An 11,114-nucleotide genomic window follows, 5' to 3' on the forward strand; every position below is an offset into this window, starting at 1 on the left:
ATCCGTGTCTCCAATTGCGTTTGAATTCTCCAAACCCTTCCCTTTACATTCTTGCAAGTTGCATGCTTTACTTTCCGCTGCCTATATACTCTTTGCATGCTTGCTTGAATTATTTGATGATTGCTTGACTTGTCCTAAATTAGCTAAAATCTGCCAAGAACTAAAATTGGGAAAAGGTCAAGTTTTTATTTGGTCAAGTAGTCTAATCACCCCCCTCTAGACATACTTTCGATCCTACAAGGACGGGGAGAGTGGGCCGAGGGGGTTCCAGGGTGGGTGCATGGCGCTCGGGGCCATCTCCAGCAGCGGTAAGCACGCAGGAGGTGGCTGGGCGCATGCTCCCGCGCATCATTCACACGCGGTGTCTGACTGGCGTGTGGAGGAAGGCGACAGAGGGGAAGCGGTGGTGGGCTGGGCCACGTCTGCTAGGTAAGGCCCATGTGAGGTTTCTCTGATGTCTGTCTTTTCCTATTTCTGTTTTGTTTTCTATTTTGTTCTGTTTGTTTGATTTAGTTCCAGCACTAAATCATTTTAGTTACTTATGGAAATTCTTGTGGGTGTAAGAGGAGATAATCCAAAGCCCCACGATATTTTTCAGAATTATTGGAGTTATAAATATATTTATAGGAATTTATAACCCCAATTCAAATATTTAGGAGTTAACTCAAAGTCCACAAATGTCATGGAAAAATGTACAATATTTATGGAGGAGCTTTTAATCACTTCCCATAAATCATGAACAATTTTGAAGGGCACTTCGGAATCACTGAGAATTATTTTAGGTTGATCTTGTTTGAATTAAATTGGTGCTAGGGTTTGGTCATCCCCATTTCAAGTTTCTCTGAGGAATACCATGATGCATGATGCTTCTAATGCAACTATTAGCAAGCAAATTCTAGGGCTGTGACATCTTGCATATCTTCAGGACTAAGAAATAGAGGGACCCCTTTTCTTCAGAGTTGGCTTAGGAGTTGGTTCACGAAGTGTCCAATCATTATCATTACTTAATATATTTTTCAATAGCAATTCAACTTGCTCAATAGTTCGTTCCCTGAAAGCACAACCGGCACAACAATCCAGGTGGTCTCTAGAAGCATCGGTTAGTCCATTATAAAAGATATGAAGTATTTCATTTTTCTCGAGCGGATGATCAGGCAAAGCATTAAGTAATTGGAGAAGCCTCCAACAAGCTTGTGGAAGATTCTCTTCTTCAATTTGCACAAAGTTAAATATTTCCTTTAAGGCAGCTTGTTTCTTATGAGAAGGGAAATATTTTTCAAAGAAGTAGTAAATAATATCCTGGGGACTACGCACACAACCAAGAGCAAGAGAATTAAACCATATCTTAGCATCACCCTTTAATGAGAAAGGAAACAACTTAAGAATATAGTAATAGCAAATGTTTTTCCTCATGAGCAAATAGGGTGGCTATATCATTCAATTTAGTAAGATGTGCCACAACAGTTTCAGATTCATAACCATAGAAAGGATCAGATTCTACCAAAGTAATTAACTCATGATTGACAAGGAATTCATAATCCTTATCATTAACATAGATAGGTGCAGTAGCAAACATAGGGTCATATTGCATTCTAGCATTCAAAGACTTTTCTTCTAGCTTAGCTAAAAGTTTCTTAAGATCATCTCTATCATTACAAGCAAGAAATTCTCTAGCAGTTTCCTCATCCATAATATAACCCTCAGGTATAACAGACAATTCATATCTAGGGGGAGAATCATAATCTTTAGTTTCAATAATATCATCAGTTTCAGTAATTTCATTCTCTCTAACCCTAGCAAGTTGTTCATCAAGAAATTCACCTAGTGGCACAGTATTACCAAGCAGAGAAGGGGTATCCTCCTAAGCATCATGCATAACAGAAGTGGCATCATCAATAACATGCGACATATCAGAATCAATAGGTGGTGTAGGTGTCACAAGTTTACTCAAAACAATAGGAGAATCAAGTGCAGAGCTAGATGGCAGTTCCTTACCTCCCCTTGTAGTTGAAGGAAAGATCTTGGTTTTGTTTTCTTTCAAATTCCTCATAGTGATCAATAGATATAAATCCCAAGTGACTCAGAGAATAGAGCTATGCTCCACGGCAATGGCGCCAGAAAAAGGTCTTGATAACCCACAAGTATAGGGGATCGCAACAGTTTTCGAGGGTAGAGTACTTAACCCAAATTTATTGATTCAACACAAGGGGAGCTAAATAATATTCTCGTGTATTAGTAGCTGAGTTGTCAATTCAACCACACTTTAAAGACTTAATATCTGCAACAAAGTATTTAGTAGCAAAGTAGTATGGAAGTAACGGTAATAGTGGCAAAAGTAACAATAGCAGCTTTGTAGAAGTAACTTAGCAAGGATCAATATGAAACGAACTTGTAGGCAATGGATCAATGATGGATAATTATGTCGGATGGCATTCATCATGCAACGATTATAAAATAGGGTGACATATAACTAGCTCCAATTCATCAATATAATGTAGGCATGTATTCTGAATATAGTCATACGTGCTTATGCAAAAGAACTTGCATGACATCTTTTGTCCTACCCTCCCATGACAGTGGAGTCCTATTGGAAACTAAGGGATATTAAGGCCTCCTTTTAATAGAGTACCAGACCAAAGCATTAGCACTTAGTGAATACATGAACTCCTCAAACTACGGTCATCATCGGGAAGTGTCCCAACTATTGTCACTCCAGGGTTGCCGGATCATAACACGTAGTAGGTGACTATAACTTGCAAGATAGGATCAAGAACACAAATATATTCATGAAAACATAATAGGTTCAGATCTGAAATCAAGGCACTCGGGCCCTAGTGACAAGCATTAGGCATAGCAAACTCATAGCAACATCAATCTTAGAACATAGTGGATACTAGGGATCAAACCCTAACAAAACTAACTCGATTACATGATAAATCTCATCCAACCCATCACCATGCAGCAAGCCTACGATGGAATTACTCACACACAGTGGTGAGCATCATGAAATTGGTGATGGAGGATGGTTGATGATGACGATGGCGACGATTTCCCCTCTCTGGAGCCCAAAACAGACTCTAGATCCTCCTGAGGAAGAACAGTGTTTGGCGGTGGCTCCGTATCGTAAAACGCGATGAATCCTTCTCTCTGATTTTTTCTCCCCAAAATTGAATATATGGCCTTGGAGTGGAGGTCGGTGGAGCCTCGTAGGACCCACAAGACCGGAGGACGCCCTCAGGGGGTAGGGCGCACCTTCCACCCTTGTGGATAGGGTGTGGGTCCCCTGTGGATGATTCTTTTACCAATATTTTTAATTTATTCCAAAAATAATCTCCGTGAAGTTTCAGGTCATTCCGAGAACTTTTATTTCTGCACAAAAATAACACCATGGCAATTCTGCTGAAAACAATGTCAGTCCGGTTAGTTCCATTCAAATCATGCAAATTAGACTCCAAAACAAGGGCAAAAGAGTTTGGAAAAGAAGATACGATGGAGACGTATCAGTGTGCGTGGAAGACCTTCCAGCGTTGTGGCCGGTTCTTCAACCCGGTGATCTAGCAGCAGTGCACGACCGAGCGGGCATGGTTTGTGGCAAGGGCCGCCACCGACGCCGGAGATATGGCTGCACAGCTGCCAGTGCTTTGGGAGGATTACCAGCTCCAAACCTGGATCACCGATTTGCTGATCTATGACACGATTCACGGAGGGAAGTTTCTGCCCGTCGAGGTCATCCCCAGTGACGAGGACGATGAGGGCGATGACAGCAACTCCGATGCGTAGAACCCCGGTGATGTTTAACTAGAAGTAGACTCCCGCCCACCAATGGCGGAGACAATGGCTCCGGCAAGGACTCCGACAACGAGTAGACCCCCTGTGCTATGTTTTGGTTTTATGTTTAATTTTGGTTTGCACTAAAACTCCGCTATGCTATGCGTGATGAACTCCCGTATGCTATGCTATGTTGGTTTGATGAACTCCGGCGAGATGTTTTTAGCGGAAAGTAGTTTGTTTAAATTTGTGTCATATGCAGAATCACTATGCGGTATCTATTCTTGCAGCGCTCTCAGTGTCGTCCAAAAATCATTTATGTGGTACCATAAACGATTTTTCCGGAACAACCGCTTGCAGGATCTGCTACAGATGCTCTAAGAGCATTTGTAACAGATCCGGTAATTCGTTTATGGGATATTGTAAATCGATTTTATGGTAGGGACGGCAGAACATATCCTGTAACATGAAGAACATAATTTAAACATAAATACTTCCTGTCACAATACTTTGCTAGAATTAAGACATAGTTCATGACAAACTTAAGTCTAACTACTCTTCACCATCTTTCTTGACAGAGAGATAGTACTCCATAAGGAGTTGGTGAGGACGAAGGCGATGTCGTACCTGTCCTTCGCTGCCTCCAGCCGTGCCGTGGCACCATCTTCTCTGGTGGTGGCCACCTCCATCGCCTCAACGAACGCGCGCTCCACCCCTCGGAGTTGCTTTGTCGTCGGTCAGAAGATCTTGTGGAGGTGGTAGAAGTTCCGCCACGACCATGGAGCTCGAAAATTGATGTGTATTTGAGTCATAGGAGCTGTTGGTAATTAGCGATATGCTCGTATTGGTGATGTTATTTTTGCTGTAATCAAAGACACATTGCCCCAAATGCCTCTAGAACATCTGAAGTAATTCGAGCTGTAATTGTTTCTTGAGCCGTACGAGATGAAATTTTCATATACGGCTCTTAGAGGGGACTTGGGTTAGTTACCTATCTCAATAAAGTATATGATTGGTTTAAGGAACGTCTTGAGATTCATGCAATTGCAGATGATATAACTAGTAAATATGCTCCTACCCATGCCAACATATTTTACTTTAGCTACTTTACTAGCTTGGCCAACTACATGGAATTTGCGATTATTCTATTTGCTTATGCTCGCAACGTATAGTGGTCAAATAGGATTATTTTCTTCGCGAGACCTTTTACTTCTTTTTATCATGTGGGAGTTAGAATTAATTCATCTTTACTATCACGCCCAATATGTGATCCTCTTTGAGAGGAACTCGAAGGTCCCATAAAGGATAGAGCCGCATATTGAAGACACTTTTGCAAGGTGGATATCATTACATCGTACCATTACATAATAGATAGGGATACATACAAAGGCATACACTTGCCTCACCAATACATCAAACATCATACGTGAAGCAACATCCGTCTACGGATGAAACACAAATAAAAAAGACTCAAATGACATGCACCCCGCTAGCCCATGCTGCCGACCAGGAACCTATACTATCCCTCAATCGAAGAAAGAAGCAGAAGAAGAACTCCAAAACAAGTAAACATCGCTCTCACATCATGACATTGTTGGGAATCGTTGCATGGAAAACAAACTTTTTTTCTACGCACACGCAATGATCTATCCATGGAGATGCATAGCAACGCGAGGGGAGAGCATCTTCATACCCTTGAAGATCGTAAGCGAAAGCATTTATCAACATGGTTGATGTAGTCGTACACCTTCACAATCAGTCCCGATCAAGTACCGAACATACGACACCTCCGCGTTCAGTGCACATTCAGCTCGATGACGTCCTCGCCTTCTTGATCCAGCAAGAGGGGTGAAGTAGTAGATGAGTTCCGGCAGCACGACGGCGTGGTGATGGTGTTGGTGAAGAACAATCTCTGTAGGGTTTTGCTAAGCACAATGAAAACTATGATGGAGGATATACTAGAGGGACGGGCTTGCCGGCACACGGCTTGGTGTCTCTTTATGTGTTCCGGGTGCTAGCCCTGCCCCTCTGTTTATATGTAGAGCCCTGGGGTCGAAACTTGGAGAAAGAGCCTCCTCAAAGTCGGTTTTCCCCACAAGGAAGAGTCCTTCTCGAACTTCCAGGACCAGATGCCACAGTCCTTGGCATCTGGCCTAGACGCCATGGGCCTCGACGTCTGGCCCAGGACAGATGCCAGGGTCTCTGGCGTTTGGCCCCCTGGCCTCCGCAAAACTCCTTTTGCACCAACCTAAAGCCCCGTGGGCTTAACCTTTTGGCCTAACCATATCATTCTATATATCAATCTTTACCTCCGGAACATTTTGGAGCTCCTCGTCATGTCTGTGATCGCATTCGGGACTTCGAACAACATTCGGTCTGTAACATACATAACTCATATAATGACCGAGACAACTCTCCGGTCAATAACCAATAGCGGAACCTGGATGCCCATATTGGTTCCTACATATTCTACGAAGATCTTTATCAGTCGAACCTTACGACAACATACGTAATTCCCTTTGTCCATCCGTATGTTACTTGCCCGAGATTCGATCGTTGGTATCTTCATACCTAGTTCAGTGTCATTATTGGCAAGTCTCTTTACTCATTCCGTAATACATCACCTCGTGAGTAAGTCCTTCGTCGTTTGCTTGCAAGCTTATGATGTGTATTACCAAGAGGGCCTGGAGATACCTCTCCGATACTTGGAGTGACAAATCCTAATATCGATCTATGCCAACTCAACAAACACCTTCGGAGATACTTGTAGAGCATCTTTATAATCACCCAATTACATTGTGATGTTTGATAGCACATAAGGCATTCCTCCGGTATCCGGGAGTTGCATAATCTCATAGTCGAAGGAATATGTATTTGACATTAAGAAAGAAATAGCAACAAAACTGAACAATCATTATGCTAAGCTAACGGATGGGTCTTGTCCATCACATCATTCTCCTAATGATGTGATCCTGTTATCAAATGATAACTCATGCCAATGGTTAGGAAACCTTAACCATCTTTAATCAACGAGCTAGTCTAGTAGAGGCTTACTAGGGACACAGTGTTTGTTTATGTATTGACACATGTATCAAGGTTTCCGATCAATACAATTCTAGCATGAATAATAAACCTTTATCATGAATAAGGAAATATAAAATAAAAACTTTATTATTGCCTATAGGGCATATTTCCTTCAGTCTCCCACTTCCACTAGACTTAATAATCTAGTTACATCGCCATGTGATTAACACCCAAAGATTTTACTAGAGTCAATAATCTAGTTCACATCGCCATGTGATTAACTCCCAAAGAGTATTAAGGAGTGATCTTGTTTTGCTGGTGAGAGAAGTTTAGTCAACGGGTTTGTCACATTCACATCCGTATGTATTTTGCAAATTTCTATGTCTACAATGCTCTGCATGGAGCTACTCTAGCTAATTTCTCCCACTTTCAATTTGTATCAAGATTGAGATTCAGAGTCATCTGGATCGGTATCAAAGTTTGCATCGATGTAAATATTTACGACGAACTCTTTATCACCTCCATAACAGAGAAACATTTCCTTAGTCCTCTTACGTACCTAAGGATAATTTTTGACCGCTGTCCAGTGATCTACTCCTGGATCACTATTGTACCCCCTTGCCAAACTCGTGGCAAGGCACACAACAGGTATGGTACACAACATGGCATACTTTATAGAACCTATGGCTGATGCATCGGGAATGACTTTCATTCTCTCTATATATTCTGCCGTGGTCGGGTCTTGAGTCTTACTCAACTTCACACCTTGTAACACAGGCAAGAACCCTTTCATTGACTGAACCATTTTGAACTTCTTCAGAACTTTATCAAGGTATGTGCTTTGTGAAAGTCCTATCAAGCGTATTGTCTATATCTATAGATCTTGATGCCCAATATATAAGCAGCTTCACCGTGGTCTTTCATTAAAAAATTCTTAATTCAAGTATCCTTTTATCCTGTCCAGAAATTCTATATCATTTCCGATCAACAATATGTCATCCACATATAATATCAGAAAGGCTACAGAGCTCCCACTCACTTTCTTGTAAATACAACCTTCACCAAAAGTCTGTATAAAACCATATGCTTTGATCACCTCATCAAAGCATATATCCAACTCCGAGATGCTTGCACCAGTCCATAGATGGATCGTTGGAGCTTGCACACTTTATTAGCACATGTAGGATTGACAAATCCTTCTGGTTGCATCATATACAACTCTTCTTTAAGACATCCATTAAGGAATGCAGTTTTGACGTCTATTTGCCAGATTTCATAATCATAAAATGTGGAAATTGCTAACATGATTCGGGCGGACTTAAGCATTGCTATGGGTGAGAAAGTGTCATCATAGTCAACCCCTTGAACTTTTCAAAAACCTTTTGCGACAAGTCAAGCTTTGTAGACAGTAACAATACCATGAACGTCAGTCTTCTTCTTGAAGATCCATTTATTCTCAATGGCTTGCTAATCATCGGGCAAGTCCACCAAAGTCCACACTTTGTTCTCATACATGGGCTCATCATAGCTTCTTCATACTTGATTTGAAGTTTCATGATCATTATCACTTACTTCCTCTCTAGTTGGTGTAGGCATCACGGGAACGGATTTCTCTGATGTGCTACTTTCCAATTTGAGAGAAGGTACAATTACCTCATCAAGTTCTACTTTCCTCCCACTCACTTCTTTCGAGAGAAACTCCTTCTCTAGAAAGGTTCCGTTCTTGGCAACAAAGATCTTGCCTTCGGATCTATGGTAGAAGCTATACTCAATTGTTTCCTTAGGGTATCCTATGAAGACGCACTTTTCCAACTTGGGTTCGAGCTTACGAGGCTAAAGCATTTTGACATAAGTGTTGCAACACCAAACTTTAAGAAATGACAGCTTACGTTACTTGCCAAACCATAGTTCATACAGTGTCGTCTCAACGGATTTAGACGGTGCCCTATTTAGCGTGAATGCAACTCTCTCTAATGCATAACCCCAAAACAATGGTAAATCGGTAAGAGACATCACAGAACGCACCATATCCAATAAAGTACGGTTACGATGTTCGGACACACCATTATACTGTGGTGTTCTAGGTGGTGTGAGTTGTGGAACTATTCCACATTGTTTTAAATGAAGGACAAACTTGTAACTCAAATAGTCGCATCCGCGATCAGATTGTAGAAACTTTATTTTCTTGTTACGATGATTCTCCACTTCACTATGAAATTCTTTGAACTTTTCAAATGTTTCAGATTTGTGTTTCATTAAGTAGATATACCCATATCTGCTCAAATCATATCTAAAAGGTCAGAAAATAGCTATACCCACCGCGTGCCTCAACACTCATCGGACCGCATACATCGGTATGTATTATTTCTAGTAAGTCATTAGCTCGCTCCATTGTTCCGGAGAACGGAGTTTTAGTCATCTTGCCCATGAGTCATGGTTCGCAAGAATCAAATGATTCCAAAAGTCCATCTGCATGGAGTTTCTTCATGCGCTTTACACTAATATGACCTAAATGGTAGTGCCACAAGTATGTTGTACTATCATTATCAACTTTGCATCTTTTGGCATCAATATTATGAATATGTGTATCACTTGCGTTCGAGATTCAATAAACCGTTTACATTGGGTGTATGACCATAGAAGGTTTTAGTCATGTAAACAGAACAACAATTATTCTCTGACTTAAATGAATAACCGTATTGCAATAAACACGATCCAATCATATTCATGCTCAACGCAAACACCAAATAACATTTATTTAGGTTCAACACTAATCTCGAAGGAAGAGGGAGTGTGCGATGGTGATCTTATCAACCTTGGAATCACTTCCAACATGCGTCGTCACCTCGCCCTTAACTAGTCTCTGTTCATTCTACGACTCCTGTTTCGAGTTACTAATCTTAGCAACTGAACTAGTATCAAATACCCAGGGCTACTACAAACACTAGTAAGGTACACATCAGTAATCTGTATATCAAATATACCTTTGTTCACTTTGCCATCCTTCTTATTCGCCAAATTTTTGGGTCATTTCCGCTTCCAGTGACCATTTCCTTTGGAGTAGAAGCACTCAGTTTCACGCTTGGGTCCAGTTTTGGGCTTCTTCACGGGAGTGGCAACTTTCTTGCCATTCTTCTTGAAGTTCCCTTTCTTTCCATTTGCCCTTTTTATTGAAACTAGTGGTCTTGTTAACCATCAACACTTGATTCTCTTTCTCGATTTCTACCTTCGCCGATTTCATCATCGTGAAGAGCTCAGGAATCGAAGTTCTAGTAGCTTGGTGGTAGTGACTAGAGAACTCCATCAATCACTATCTTATCTGGAAGATTAACTCCCACTTGATTCAAGCAATTGTAGTACCCAGACATTCTGAGCACATGCTCACTAGTTGAGCTATTCTCCTCCATCTTGTAGGCAAAGTATTTGTCAAAGGCCTCATACCTCTCGACACTAGCATGAGTCTTAAATACCAATTTCAGCTCTTGGAATATCTCATATGCTCTGTGGTGTTCAAAAAGTTTTTGAAGTCCCGGTTCTAAGCCGTAAAGCATGGCGCACTAAACTATCAAGTAGTCATCATATCGATCTTGCCAAACGTTCATAATGTTTGCATGTGCTCCTGCAACAGGTCTGTCACCTAGCGGTGCATCAAGGACATAATTCTTCTATGCAGCAATGAGGATTATCCACAGATCACAGACTCAGTCCGCATTATTGGTACCATCATCTTTCAACTTAGTTTTCTCTAGGAACATATCAAAATATAGGGAGATAAATCATGAGCTATTGATCTACAACATAGATATGCAAATACTATCAGGACTAAGTTCAAGATAAATTTAAGTTTAATTAATCAAATTACTAATGAACTCCCACTTAAATAAACATCCCTGAAGTTATCTACGTGATACATGATCCAAATCAACTAACCCATGTCCGATCATCACGTGAGATGGGGTAGTCATCAATGGTGAACATCTCTATGTTGATCATATCTACTATATGACTCACATTCGACCTTGTGGTCTCTGGTGTTCCGATGCCATGTCTGTACATGCTAGCACTGGTACGTGTCTGTGCTAAAGAAACGGTTTTTAACCCCTTTCCGTGACGGCATTTAGAACCGTCGCCAAGTGAGTGTGGACGATAGGGGGGTCCTTCCCTCACGACCCGAAAACCGTAAGGGATAGGGACCCTACAGTACTCCTACTCGTTTCTACTCGCATTGCCATCTCAGTCGGTATTCTGTGGTGCTATGTTTACGATGCACGACCCATCACAAACGGCTCACTATTATAGAACATGTATGATGCGCGGCCCAT

Source organism: Triticum aestivum, chromosome 6A (genome assembly GCF_018294505.1).
Source record: "Triticum aestivum cultivar Chinese Spring chromosome 6A, IWGSC CS RefSeq v2.1, whole genome shotgun sequence".
NCBI lineage: Eukaryota > Viridiplantae > Streptophyta > Magnoliopsida > Poales > Poaceae > Triticum > Triticum aestivum.